General features: G+C 42.4%; 1 long non-coding RNA gene across 1 annotated transcript; it reads left to right on the top strand.

The window, feature by feature from the left end:
* Positions 1–4,767, top strand: LOC141110341 (uncharacterized). Its single transcript, XR_012236272.1, has 3 exons — positions 1–68; positions 2,439–2,477; positions 3,790–4,767. It is a non-coding gene; the product is annotated as an uncharacterized lncRNA (long non-coding RNA).
* Positions 4,768–14,612: the final 9,845 nt, after the last annotated feature.

Below are 14,612 nucleotides of genomic sequence, written 5' to 3'. Positions count from 1 at the left end.
CCAGATATTAGTAGCTATGAAGTTTCACCTGAATATGCTGCTTCTGTTCTTGTTCTTCTTCATACTAAGTACATTTATTTTATACTTTTCTTTATATATTTTAACAGATACACTATATATTCATTAAGGCTGAACATATAAAGTTAAAATATATAAATGCATTTTACGAGATCCTTAAGGGTCATTTTATATTCTATTTTATTGTATTTCTTTTTTGGAAAATCGATTTCCAATATTTTCTAATTTGATTAATATTCAAATTTGTTTTCGAATTCGAATCAAATTTTGTCCACATTTCAGATCGTTATTTTGGATTCGTTAAAATTCATTAAGGCTGAACATCTAAATATAAAGTTAAAATATAAATGCATTTTACGAGATCATTAAGGGTCATATAGTGTTGTCTTCTTCTTTTGTATTTGTGGAAAACCTAAATATATATAAAAATACATACATTGTTTTATCATCCAGAGGGTTTGTTGTTTCATTCTGTTGCTGTTACCACTCCTCTGTTCAAAATAGAAAAAATATATAACCATCTTCCGAAATTCGAATTAAGAATAAAATGAATTTGAATTTGAATAGAAAAGATTAGAATTAAAATAGAAAATATTAGAAAATAATAGAATAGAAAATAAGAGACTGGAATAGAAAATAAATAGAATACTATACAATAAAATAGAAAGAATATTACGGTTATATTCTTTCTACTTTGATCCATTCTATATTAATTGTTTTTCAATTCTTTTCTATTCTATTCTCATATTTTCTATTCTATTATTTTCTTTTCTAATCTTTTCTATTCAAATTCATTCTATTCTAAATTCGAATTTCTGAAGATGTTTATACTCTTTATATTTTATTCCATTCTATTGTTTTTCTGTTCTAGTCTATTCTCTTATTTTCCATTATATTATTTTCTGTTATTTTGGATTCCATTGTTTTGAATTCTATTCTAATCTATTCAATTCAAATTCAAATTTAGGAATATTCTGATGGTCATATTCTGTTTTATTTTATTCTATTAAATTAAATTATAATCTAGTCTTTGCTATTCTTTCATTTTTATTCTATTGCTTGATTATTTTATATTCTATTTTATTGTATTTCTTTTTTGGAAAATTGATTTCCAATATTTTCGAATTTGATTTAGATTCAAATTTGTTTTCGAATTCGAATCAAATTTTGTCCGCATTTCGGATCGTTATTTTGGATTCGTTAAAATTCATTAAGGCTGAACATCTAAATATAAAGTTAAAATATAAATGCATTTTACGAGATCGTTAAGGGTCATATAGTGTTGTCTTCTTCTTTTGTATTTGTGGAAAACCTAAATATATATAAAAATACATACATTGTTTTATCATCCAGAGGGTTTGTTATTTCATTCTGTTCCTGTTACCACTCCTCTGTTCAAAATAGAAAAAATATATAACCATCTTCCGAAATTCGAATTAAGAATAGAATGAATTAGAATTTGAATAAAAAAGATTAGAATAAAAATAGAAAATATTAGAAAATAATAGAATAGAAAATAAGAGAATGGAATAGAAAATAAATAGAATACAATAAAATAGAAAGAATATTACGGTTATATTCTTTCTACTTTGATCCATTCTATATTAATTGTTTTTCAATTCTTTTCTATTCTATTATTTTCTATTCTATTATTTTCTATTCTATTATTTTCTATTTTAATCTTTTCTATTCAAATTCATTCTATTCGAAATTCAAAGTTTCTGAAGATGTTTATACTCTTTATATTTTATTCCATTCTATTGTTTTTCTGTTCTAGTCTATTTTCTTATTTCCCATTATATTATTTTCTATTATTTTGGATTCCATTGTTTTGAATTCTATTCTAATCTATTCAATTCAAATTCAAATTTAGGAATTTTCTGATGGTCATATTCTGTTTTATTTTATTCTATTAAATTATAATCTAGTCTTTGCTATTCTTTCATTTTTGTTCTATTGCTTGATTATTTTATATTCTATTTTATTGTATTTCTTTTTTGGAAAATTGATTTCCAATATTTTCGAATTTGATTTAAATTCAAATTCGTTTTCGAATTCGAATCAAATTTTGTCCGCATTTCGGATCGTTATTTTGGATTAGTTAAAATTCATTACTATTGTAATTCGGTAATTCGGATACATCCAAATTTCTGAATAAGAAAAAAATTTGTCAAAATTTCGATTCGGACCGAAAACAGCCACACATGTCTATTGGGAACCTTTTTCAGTGGCTACATAGTATATACTATGAGTTTAGTATTTCACTGAGGGTCATTTTTTGGGTTTTGTTTTTTATTTTTTATTTTTTCTGTGTACACCCATATTTGCATATCATATCCATATTTTAATATTCTCCCCGCAGACAGGGAAATAGACATTAATGTGTACCGAGACGTGTAATCAATCTGTTTTTATTCCAGAAGAATCTGAATGCCAGCCGGTTTACCCGAAGCCACCTTGTAAGTAAAAAGCTAAAGATTAATCTGATTATATTTTGCCTTCCCTGGTTCTTCCTTTTCCCGTCATCAGCAGGCTAATGAAAATTGTCAATAAAACCTTTCCGCTGCTTATTTTTAACCCAGTAATGTCATCATTGAGTCTCTTTACTTCTCTGTGCAATGCAGGCAGATCATGACCCCCTGAGCCACTTATAATGGGCACAGCAGGTATACAGACCCAGGAACTCAGCACAGGGATGGTGGGAACCCCTCATAATGGGCACAGAAGGTGTACAGACCTGGGAACTCGGCACAGGGATGGTGGGAACCCCTCATAATGGGCACAGCGGGTGTACAGAGCTGGGAACTCAGCACAGGGATGGTGGGAACCCCTCATAATGGGCACAGCGGGTGTACAAACTTGGGAACTCAGCACAGGGATGGGGGGAACCCCTCATAATGGGCACAGCGGGTGTGCAGACCCGGGAACTCAGCACAGGGATGGTGGGAACCCCTCATAATGGGCACAGCAGGTGTACAGACCCAGGAACTTAGAATAGAGATGGTGGGCTTTCTTATGAGGAGGGGGATTGTGCTAGTAGGGATGATTGGGGGGTATTTGTGCTAGGAGGGGAATTTCTTTTGGTGGGGGGGATTTGTGCTAGGATGGGGGATCGTGGGAGGGGAATTTGTGCTGGGAGGGGGAGATTTGGAATGGGGGAAAAAGGATTTGTGCCCACAGGGGAATTGAAAGGCAGAGCATTTGTGCTAGAAGGGGGACATTTTTTTTGGAGGGGGGGGGTTGTGCTAGTGGGGATGACCATGGGGTATTTGTGCAAGGAGGGGAATTTCTTTTGGCCAGGGGGGGGGGTTTATGCTAGGATGGGGGATTGTGGGAGGGGAATTTGTGCTGGGAGGGGGAGATGTGGAGTGGGGGAAGAGGATTTGTGTGCAAAGGGGAAATTTGGTGGCAGAGGATTTGTGCTAGGAGGGGGAATTTTTTTTTTCGGGGGGGATTTGTGATGGGATCATAGGGGGAGAGAGAGGATTTAAGCCGGGGGGATGGAGAGGCAAAGATTTGTGCTGGGAGGGAGGATTTTAGCAGGAGGTGGCTTTGTACTGGGAGGAGGGGGAATTTATTCTTAGGGGGTAAGTATGCAGAGTGGTGCTTAATTTTTTTTGGGGGGGGATTTTTGCTGATGCATAATGCTCATGCATCCTGGGGGGGGGGGCAATTTGGCATGTTCTCCCTGAGCACTAGTTGACCTTGTCCCTGCATTGTGCTAATGATATTAATCCTCATAAATAATGTTTGTATTATCTTCTTTTGCAGCGCCTCCGTGTACAATGGCACACACCGTTCTAGGGCAGGGCTCCGTCTGCCCACCTTACTGCTTTGCAGAACTGTGTCCTCAAAATTCATGTACTAAACAAATAGTGACGGCCTGCTATTGTGCCCCGGGGTATATATTTTATTCTAACAAATACACAAAATGCATTTTGGAGAAGGAATGCAAGACGCAGGTGGCAGGCGATTAAAAAAAAAAAAATTTAAAATCAGTCAAAGAAAATCAGTCAATTTATTGTAATAAAGAACGCGCTTCGCTGAAGTCCGTGGTGTTTGAATTTCTTTGTGGTGAATTGAAAAAAAAAAAAAAAATTGTTAAGTTTGTATTCTAGTACCTGAATGTGACCTGGTATCAGCCCCTTACAGAGCAGAACTCAGACTGGGAGAGGGAGAAGCAGCACAAGCAGCCAATCAGCAGTGCTAACATGTTGATAGGAGGGGAGAGGAGAGTGACGGAAAGCAGAGCTCATTATTCTGCTGCTTCTCCTTTTATTGCCCAATCACAAGCTCGAGGGAGGGGACAAGACCTGTAAGCGTTTGGGCGGCTGCAGAGAAAAAATGTAGTCCTCCAAACCAGCCGCTGACAAGTAGTCATGAATGCAGAACGAAAAAAAAAAACTGTCTCGTTTTCGATTTCTTATGTACATAAATTTGTTTCGTTAAATTTGTTTAAGTTGTTTAATTTGTTTCGTTAATTCGAAACTGTTCAAATTTTTCTATTTCCATTTGACAGCCCCCCCCCCAAAAAAAAGAAAAAAAAAAAAAACTGATTATGATGCTTCAGTTATGAATGAACACAGTGAGGGAAGAGTACCGATCACTCATTGTGTTCATTCAGGAAAGGAAGTGACTGGTAAATGTGAATTCCTGAAGGAATCTATTGTGTGCTTGCACCTAGCAGTGGAAAGGAGAAGAGGGAAGCCGGCAGCACTGCGGGAGTGGGGAAACACAGGGGGAAATATATGCTGCACAGGGAGGGTGATGGGTGCGGCCATCAGAAGATGCCAGCAGCTGAAAGCTGGCATCTTCTCCTCTCCCGCTGGCTTTGAGAGCAATACAGGGGATTGGTTCCAGTAATTGCCCCCCGCCGCACTCATCACCCTCCCTGTGCACCATATATGTCCCCCTGCTGCCCAGGCGACCCTGTGTTTCCCCACTCCCACAGTGCTTCCGGCTTCCCTCCTCTCCTTTCCACTGGTAGCTGCAAGCACACAATAGATTCCTTCAGGAATTCACATTTACCAGTCACTTCCTTTCCTGAATGAACACAATGAGTGATCCTCCCTGCTCACATCTGGGCCCAGTACAAGAGAACTAGTGGCACCCCCTTATCCATGACCCTACTTACAGTAAATATGATTTGGGCAGCTCTAGAGCCACCTGATCATTTTTAAGGGGTTCTCAAAGTCCGCCCAACCATCCCCCACCGGCAGCACCCATCGCGGGCTCTCCCGTTCCTCCAGGAAAAAGCTTCCACGTTGATAGCAGGAGGAGCTTGGGTGAGCATCCATTCCCAATCACTCCGATGACTAAGGGCCGAAGAAGCCACGAGTATTACACAACTTCCAGGGTCACAGTTGTCGTTCCTTGGCTACTGTAGCCAGGGATGCAGTTATTCAAATATGATCTGTGCTCAAATAGTTACAATGGAAGGCAGGGGAGACACGGGAGGCAGGATTTACTAAAACTGGAGCACTTCGAATCTAGTGCAGCTGTGCATGGGAGCCAATCAGCGTCTAACTTCAGTTTGTTCAATTAAGCTTTGACAATTAAACCTGGAAGCTGACTGGTATCTATGCAGAGCTGCATCAGATTTTTGCACGCTCCAGTTTTAGCAAATCTCCCCTTAAGCCCTCAGTTCACAGCAGGGGCAGATCCAGAGTCTAGTCTCAGAAGGGGCACTGCAGGAAAATAAGGCTACTTTCACACTGGGGCAGGCGTCGGCGGTAAAGCGGCGCTATTTTTAGCGCCGCTATTTGGCCGCTAGCGGGGTGGTTTTATCACATTTATTTCTACTGAGACACACAGCCGCTATATCCCAATATGACATGCTGGTGCGGGTCCTTGAATAAACCCTGCCTGCATTCTGGGATCCACATACATGACATATTGGGATATAGCGGCTGTGTGTCACAGTAGAAATAAATGGGATGCTGGCATTGGGATGCATGTAACACTTTATGCATCCCCAAGCTAGTAAAAGACAGCCCTGCATGTTGGACGCATGTCTGCTGCACGCCCCCTGTGTAAATGAAGCCTAAAGATGAATTTTTCTGCCATTCTATATCATCAGTATTATCATGATAGTCACACAATACAGGGGCTGTGGCTCAACGCACCTGTACTGTGTGCATAGGTGTGCGCAACCTATTGCATTAGGGTGTGCACCCCAAAGCTCAAATAGACATGCGCAGTAGAGCAGTAAATGTTGTCAGTAGAGCAGTGGACGGTGTCAGTAGGGAATGAGATTGGTGTCAGTAGTTTTTTGTTCTTATTTTATTTTGTTCTTATTTTTTTCAATTTTATTTTTTCTAATTTTTTTTAGAATAATATTTTTTTATTATTTTTTTTTTTTACAATTTGTTAGACACCCCATTGAGGGGCTTTGGTGACATTGCAGAGAAATGGACTGAAGATTCCCCAGTCCCTTTCTCTGTAGCCTCAGCTGCCACCAGGGTAGGGGTGTTCAACAGGGAGAATCTGCATCGCACATGGTGATTAGGGTGTGCCCAGGCACACCCAGCCAACCCTGTGCGCACGCCTATGGGGGAGTCATTGTTCCCCACTAAACGAATCGGCTTGATTACTTGTTGCTACTCTCAATAAACAATTACAAACTCACTTTCCAGCTTGCATTCTTTGGATGTCAGGCGCTCCTTTTAATCTACCTTTACAAGTACATGCAGAAACAACCTCAAGGCCGTACCCAGAGGTAGCACCCCGAGCCCCCAAAAAGAGCTCAAGCCACCTTCTTTTTAACTTGGACAGAAATCATTGGAAGAGAATTCTTCCAACCTGCCTTCATCATCACCTACCCATGCTGGAGAAGAAGATAAATATTTGGGGATCCCTTCAAATAGGTTCCTTTGCCTCCCAGGCTTTGCTTGAAGAGGATTTAGTGTTGGAGGGTCCTTTGCCTCCCAGGTCCACTGCCTGCAGAGGAGGAACCTGTAGAAGAGGCCTATTTTACTCATAGGCTTTCTACCTGTATATTATCCCCCCCCCCTCCCCCCACTCACAGAGAGGTTTTGTTGCCAGTGGTGTGGGCTGGGGAAGGAGATAAGTATTCAGGGATCCCTTCAAGAAGGTTCCTTTGTCTCCCAGACTTTTCCTGAGAAGAATTTAATGTTGGAGGGTCCTTTGCCTTCCAGGTCTACTGCCTGCAGAGGATGAACCTGTAGAATAGGCCTATTTGACTATTAGGCCTTCCACCTGGATATTTCTTTCACCCAGCCCAATCACTAGGAGGTTTATTGTCAATGGTGTGGGCTGGGGAAGGAGATTAATATTTTGGGATCCCTTCAAGAAGGTTCCTTTGCCTGGGGAGGATTTCATGTTGGATGGTCCTTTGCTTCCCAGGTCTACTGGCTCAGGGGAGGAACCCATAGAAGAGGCCAATTTGACTCATAAGCTTTATACCTGGATACTTATTTCACCCTGTCCAATCACAAGGAGGTTTATTGCCAGTGGTGTGGGCTGGAGAAGTGGATAAGTATTTAGGGATCCTTCAAGAAGGTTCCTTTGCCTCCCAGACTTTTCCTGAGAAGGATTTAGTGTTGGAGGGTCCTTTGCCCTCTTAGGTCTATTGCGGAGGAGGAACCTGTAGAGGATGAACTTGTAGAGGAGGAACCTGTAGACTAGGCCTATTTGACTCATAGGCCTTCTACCTATATATTTATTTCACATCTGAAGGCTGTTTATTGCCAGTGGTGTATGCTGTGAAAGGAGATAAATATTCAGGGATCCCTTCAAGAAGGTTCATTTGCCTGGGGAGGATTTAGTGTTGGAGGGTCCTTTGCCTCCCAGATCTACTGCCTGCAGGGGATGAACCTGTAGAAGAGGTCTATATGACTCTTAGGTCCTCTACCTGGATATTTATTTCACCCTGCCCGATCACTAGGAGGTTTATTGCCAGTGGTGTGGGCTGGGAAAGGAGATAAATATTCGGGGATCTCTTTAGGGAGTTTCCTTCCATGCTTTGCCTTTGGAGGATTTTCTGTTGGAGGGTCCTTTGCTCTCTTATCATAGTGGAAGTTGTTACCTCTTCTATAAAGGATAATCAAAACACTGTGTTAATTAGGCACAGATTAGCTAGCTTCTTGGGAACAAACACCATTATTTTATAGACAAACTGGCTTTCCCAAGAGTTTTCACACATGTATGAGGGAAATCTGAAATGTAGATTCTACCTGGTTGTTGGGCAGCCTATCAGGTTAACCCGAAGGAGCGTACATGGCAGGCTGACAACATAAACTGGATAGCATGTTAAGTTTATTTTTTGTATCCTAAATCAGGAGTCTACAAACTTTTTAGTACGAGGGTCAAATCATATATTTTACAAATATCTGTGGGCCAAAAACATTTTATAAGGAGTTCCCCCTTACATCCAGGAGTGCCCAGCAAAGTTCCCCCTTACATGAAGGAGTGCCAATCAGAGTTCCCCATTACACCAAGGAGTGTCAATCAGAGCCCCCCACTTCTACATCCAGGAGTGCTCATCAGAGCATTCTGGTGCCAATTCTGATGCCTCCCTTACACTCAGGAGTGTCCTTTAGAGTTTCCCCTTACATCCAGGAGTGTCCATCAGAGCTTTTCCCTTCAACCACTTCTACAGCCCGGAGTGTCCTTCAGAGTCCCCCTTATGCCGCGTACACACGGGCGGACTTTGACGGACTAGGTCCGGCAGACTTTTTGATGGACTTTCCGGCGGACTTTCGAATGAATGGACTTGCCTACACACGATCAATCAAAGTCCAACGGATTCGTACGTGATGACGTACGACTGGACGTAAATAAGGAATTTCATAGCCAGTAGCCAATAGCTGCCCTAGCGTCGCTTTTTGACCGTCGGACTAGCATACAGACGAGCGGACTTTTCGACCGGACTCGAGTCCGTCGGAAAGATTTGAAACATGTTTTATTTCTAGGACCATCGGACTTTTGGGAAAAAAAAGGTCAGATGGAGCCTACACACAGTCGAATTGTCCGACGGAGTACGGTCCGCCGGACCTAGTCCTGTCAAGAAGTCTGCTCGTGTGTACACGGCATTACACATATAAGTGTCCATCAGCATTCCTCCTTACATCCATGTGCTCCATGATTCCCCCTCCCCATATTTTTCAGGTGGCAGAGAAGCAGGGTAGAAGCCGGGAGGCGGAGCAGGTCTGGACAAAGAAAGTCCGGGCATCGTAAATACTAGGGACATGGCAACATGTCATTGGTTGCTAGAATGCTGACAGTTCTAGCGACCAACTATGGTGGATAGAGGAGGGAAATCTGTGTTAAGTACTGGGGGAGGGTCATGGCTTGCTGGTTGGCTGGCAATAGATGTGCCAGTCTCTGTATTACCATACAGAGACCAACACATTCACTGCCAACCAGATGGTTAAAATTGGATGATCCATCTTAGCACCATTATCTGTGATTGGCCTGGAGCGGCAGGAGGAAGAGAAGGGATGTGTCTTCTCCCGGCTGTGTCTAGAGTCATTGATGATATCACATGCTGATATTACATGCCAGTCTCTTTCTTTTCGACTTGGATGTTGATAATTTTCCGCCACACTCTTGGTCTCCTGAAGGGCACACCTGGGCCTGCAAATTTACCTTGTTTGTCACCATTGCACAGGCTTGCACAATTTTAAAGCATGGCAACTTTGGTATCTATTTATTCGGAGTGACATCATCTTTTCTATTTTACAAAAAAATGGGTAATGTATTCTTTTTTTTTGCATTAACATTCAAAATAGTGTATTTTTTCCCCAAAATTGAGTTCGAAAAACCACTGTGCAAGTACCATGTGACATCAAAAATGGCAAAACTCACCAATTTATTCTCTAGGGCAGGCACAAAATGGCGGACCGTGGGCCGGATGTGGACCGAGTCACTGTCCCATCCGGACCACTGTGGTTTTGCCATCTAGGTTCTTCACCTCAGCCGCCCCCACTGTTGTCATCACAGCAGAGCGGAGAGCGGGAGGCAGTTGCTTGACAATGGTAGACAGAGAGCAGGAGACAAAGCAGCTTTGGATGGAGGGCGGGAGCTGCCAGAGTTAACTTTTCAGGTGTCCCAGCAGGTGATTGATTGTTAGGATGAAAGGGGGTCCAAGCAACCAATCACCTGCTGGGACACTTGAAAAGTTGCTGTGTCTCCCGCTGTCTAGAGCTGTCCTGCCTTCTGTAAGGTAGGAGAGTGAAGGGGCAGAGCTGAGGGGGCTACAATCTGAGTAGGGGGACAGAATTAGTAGGGGGTCTGTATTGTGAATGGGGGGTGCAATGTGAATAGGGAGAGCAGCGCTGAGGGGGGCCTACCCCTAAAATTTCCCCTACTAGTACACATCTTCTCCCCCACTTCAAATCCCCCCTCCCAGCACAAATTCCACCATCCCCCCCCCCACCTAGCACAAATCCAGTCCTCTTGTAAATGTTAGGGACAGGTCAACATGTCATTGGTTGCTAGAAAGCTGGCAGTCCTAGTGACCAACCATGACGGGTAGAGGAGTGAAGGGGCAGAGCTGAGGGGGCTACAATGTGAATAGGGAGATAGAATTAGTAGGGGTCTGTAATGTGAATGGGAGGGGGGGGTGCAATGTGAATTGGGGAGCAGAGCTGAGGGAGGCTGCAATCATAGGTGTGCGCAGCGTAGTGCATTAGGGTGTGCACCCCAAAGCTTAAACACACACACACTATATATATATATATGGCAGTAGAGCAGCGGACGGTGTCAGTAGGGCAGGGATTGGTGTCAGTAGTTTATTTTTATTTTTTTATTATTATAACTTTGTTACAATTGTATTATTTTTTACAATAATTTATTATTATTATTATTATTATTATTTACAATTTATTAGGAGCCCCATTGGGGGACTTTGGTGAAATAACAGGGGTCTGAACAGCCTCACTTTTGAGACAGAGAAAGGGACTGAGGACAGAGATTTCCCAGTCCCTGTCTTTGCAGCCAAGCAGTAAGGGGAATCTGCGCAGCACAGGGTGATTAGGGTGTGCCCAGGCACACCTGGCACACCCTGTGCGCACGCCTATGACTGTGTGATTATCATAATGATAATGATGATGATTGGTAATTGTAATATGACACATGGAGGGGGTTAATGTACTCAGTGATGTATTACTGACCAGTGGCAATTAATGAACCCCTTTGTGCTGCATTAGTGGCACTAGTGGCAGTGTTTATAAACCCCTTCATGCTGTAGCATAAAAGGGGTTAATTAACATTGATGGTGCCACTGTCATTAATGCTGCACAGAGGGGTTAATTGCCACTGGTCACTAATACATCAGTGAGTACATTAACCCCCTCCATGTGCCATATTACAATTAACAAAGTAAATTATTTAACCCCCCTCCCCTTCCCCAAAGCGTTAACCTCTTCACAAGGTGTTAACTCATTAATATAAGAATGCCCGCCGTAGCTCATTAACATAACAATGCCCGTCGTAGCTAATTAACATAACAATGCCTTAGCTAAGTGATTACTCACTTGCAGTGCACTGAGCTCTGGCTACAGGTCCATCTTGTCTTCAATCCTGCCGCCTCTGAATCGTGACGTCACACCAGCCGGGACTAGGAAGGATCACTCCGCCTGACAGGGAAGTGAAGTGACACTCGCACCGCTGTGCTGCAAATCTGCCAGTGTGTAGCAGCGGCCCCGGTGTCACATCACTTCCAGACCCCCATAGTGATGCCACTGGCCCCCTCTAAATGAACTGATGGGGCCCAGGGAATATATTTTAGGCCACCTGGGACTTTGGGAGAGCCAGGGGAAGCAGAAATAAAGTCCCTGCAGCTGCATTTAGAAGCCTTGTAACGCAAATCTGGTGAGGTGGCAGAGGGAGAAAGCCTTGGAGTCAGTACTATTTTCTGGGGGGGGGGGGCAATTGCCCCGTTGCCCCCCCTGGATCTGCCCCTGGTTCACAGTTAACACAGCTTTGAAATCGTGCAAGTTTATCTGAACTCGCACCATTTCAAAGCTGCTTTTCAGTCCGACTTCGGGGGCGACTTGAAAGACATCTGTGCGGGTTTATGCACAGATGTCTATTGAAATTGTCCCCGAAGTCGCCAAAAGTAGTTGCTCTGTGCCCCCCCACCCCAAAGCGCCTTGTTCCCATGTTGATGGGGACAAGGGCCTCTTCCCGACAACCCTGGGCTGTGGTTGTGGGGGTCTGCGGGTGGAGGGCTTATCGTAATCTGAAAGCCCCCTTTAACAAGGGGGCCCCCAGATCCTGGCCCCTTCCCTATGTGAATGAGTATGGGGTACATTGGTACCCCTACCCATTCACTCCAAAAAAAGTGTCAAAAATACATAAAACCAGTACACAGGTTTTTGACAAAGTCCTTTATTAAAATAGCCCCAATGTGTCTTCTCCCTCCGGTTCTTCTCTCTCCGGTGATGTCTTCTCCCTCCGGTTCTCTTTCCAGTGATATCTTCTTCCTCAAAAACGCGGATCTCTGTTTTCCCCCAGTCAAAGCACCTCACCCCCACAGTTAGAAAGCACCCACTAAAGATTCAACTAATAATTTAATCCTAAATGTCGGTTGGGAACCCAAAAAATGGTAAACCGACACGTAGGATAAATAGGAGGCGCTCAAAGACAATTGAAATGTAACCTAACAGTATACAATAGAGGTGATACCCTCTATTGATAAACTGAACACTTATGTGTAGCACACTAATTAAAGTGAACCATAAAGCATAAACCCAGTGACAGTGAATATATATATATATATATATATATATATATATATATATATATATATATATATATATATATATATATATATATGACAAAACTGGTGAAAATAAAATGTGTAAATATTTCACTCCATGCTTTAAAAATCAACACTCCACATAAAGTCCATAAACTAGAAGACAGCCTCCAAACGAGCTGTATGTGATAAAAAATGGTGACGGATTATAAATCAAGTGTCCCAAACAAATGTCTTCTCAGTGATAGTGATGAGTGACTCCGTGCGTCTTCCACCTCACCACCGTGTCAGTGAATCACACCCTCCAGACATACACTCACCGATTTAAAATGCCAGCATTCTCATGCAAGGCAAAAAACGCTTTCTTTACCACACTCCAGGGTAAATAAAACATACGATGTCCACGGTGATAGTATTCAATGGATCCACATAAAAGAAAATAAATGCTCCAATAGTGTAAATCAGCAAACACAATTTATTAAAATCACTGCAATCCTCACACAAAGCACTCACATTCTTTGAACGTTAAAACAGCAGAAATCGTGCAATAAACAGCAAGCTTCAACTCTGTAGATAAAACTATATAACCAGTGGTCACGGTGGACCCGAGGTGTGCAGTAGCTGGGTTGTAATCTCACCCCTCCCTCGGTAAACCTCCGTGAGCTCGTATTCCTATCTTCCTGTGTGGCTGACAGCGTTCACGTCACAACTCACAGCCACGCCCCCGACATGTTTCGTCATAGGTAGACTTATTCATGGGATTGGGTGGGGGTACAGCGTGGCACGACCATGCAATTGTCAGTTGAAGTAACACAGTGCCGTATTGCAATAAATGGCCTTGTCAGGAAGGGGGGTAAACCTTCCGGGGCTTAAATGAGATCTCACACACAGAACACACATTGGTTTTTCTCTCTTCTGAGATTTTACCTCTGGCAGCCGCTTTGGTCTTACCCCAATGAGATCCCACCCCACGCACACACTTTGGTCTTTCCCTAATGAAATCCCACCTACAGCACACAATTTTTTTTTCTAGTGAGACACTACCACCTCCAGCACCTACATGGGTCTTACCCCAATGATGAGATCCCACCCCAAGCACACACACTGGTCTTTTCCCAATGAGATCCCACTTCCAGCACCTACGTTGGCCTTACATATAGTTACACCAGTCCATCCAGTTCAACCTTACCCCAATGAGATTTTTTTACTTGGGTATATTTAATACATTAAGCCAGCAAGTAGGTGGAGCTTTACGTTTCAGTTCAGGTTTCCCAGGTACTTCCTTTCTTTCTTTGATGCAAAAAGTCTGCTGTTTATAGTACTCGATAGCTTAAGGTAAAATTTATATTCACACGTGAATGAGTCAAAACACTGACTTGGACTCCTTGCTCATTCCATATTTCAATGAGACAAAGCCATCTTAAGGCAAACAGCTTTCACTGTCTGTGCACTTAGACCATCATACTATGGGAATCCTTTATATACAGTGCCTTGAAAAAGTATTCATACCCCTTGAAATTTTTCACATTTTGTCATGTTACAACCAAAAAACGTAAATGTATTTTATTTGGATTTTATGTGATCGACCAACACAAAGTGGCACATAATTGTGAAGTGGAAGGAAAATGATAAATGTTTTTCAAAATATGTTATAAATATCTGAAAAGTGTGAGGGGTACATTTGTATGGCGCCCCCCGGAGTCAATACTTTGTAGAACCCCCTTTTGCTGCAATTACAGCTGCAAGTCTTTTTGGGGATGTCTCTACCAGCTTTGCACATCTAGAGAGGGACATTTCTGCCCATTCTTCTTTGCAAAATATCTCAAGCTCTGTCAGATTGGATGGAAAACGTCTGTGAACAGCAATTTTC

The sequence above is a fragment of the Aquarana catesbeiana genome, linkage group LG10 (genome assembly GCF_042186555.1).
Source record: "Aquarana catesbeiana isolate 2022-GZ linkage group LG10, ASM4218655v1, whole genome shotgun sequence".
Classification (NCBI taxonomy): Eukaryota; Metazoa; Chordata; class Amphibia; order Anura; family Ranidae; genus Aquarana; species Aquarana catesbeiana.
Note: the sequence above shows the minus strand (reverse complement) of the source record. Positions and strands in the feature narration are given on the sequence as shown.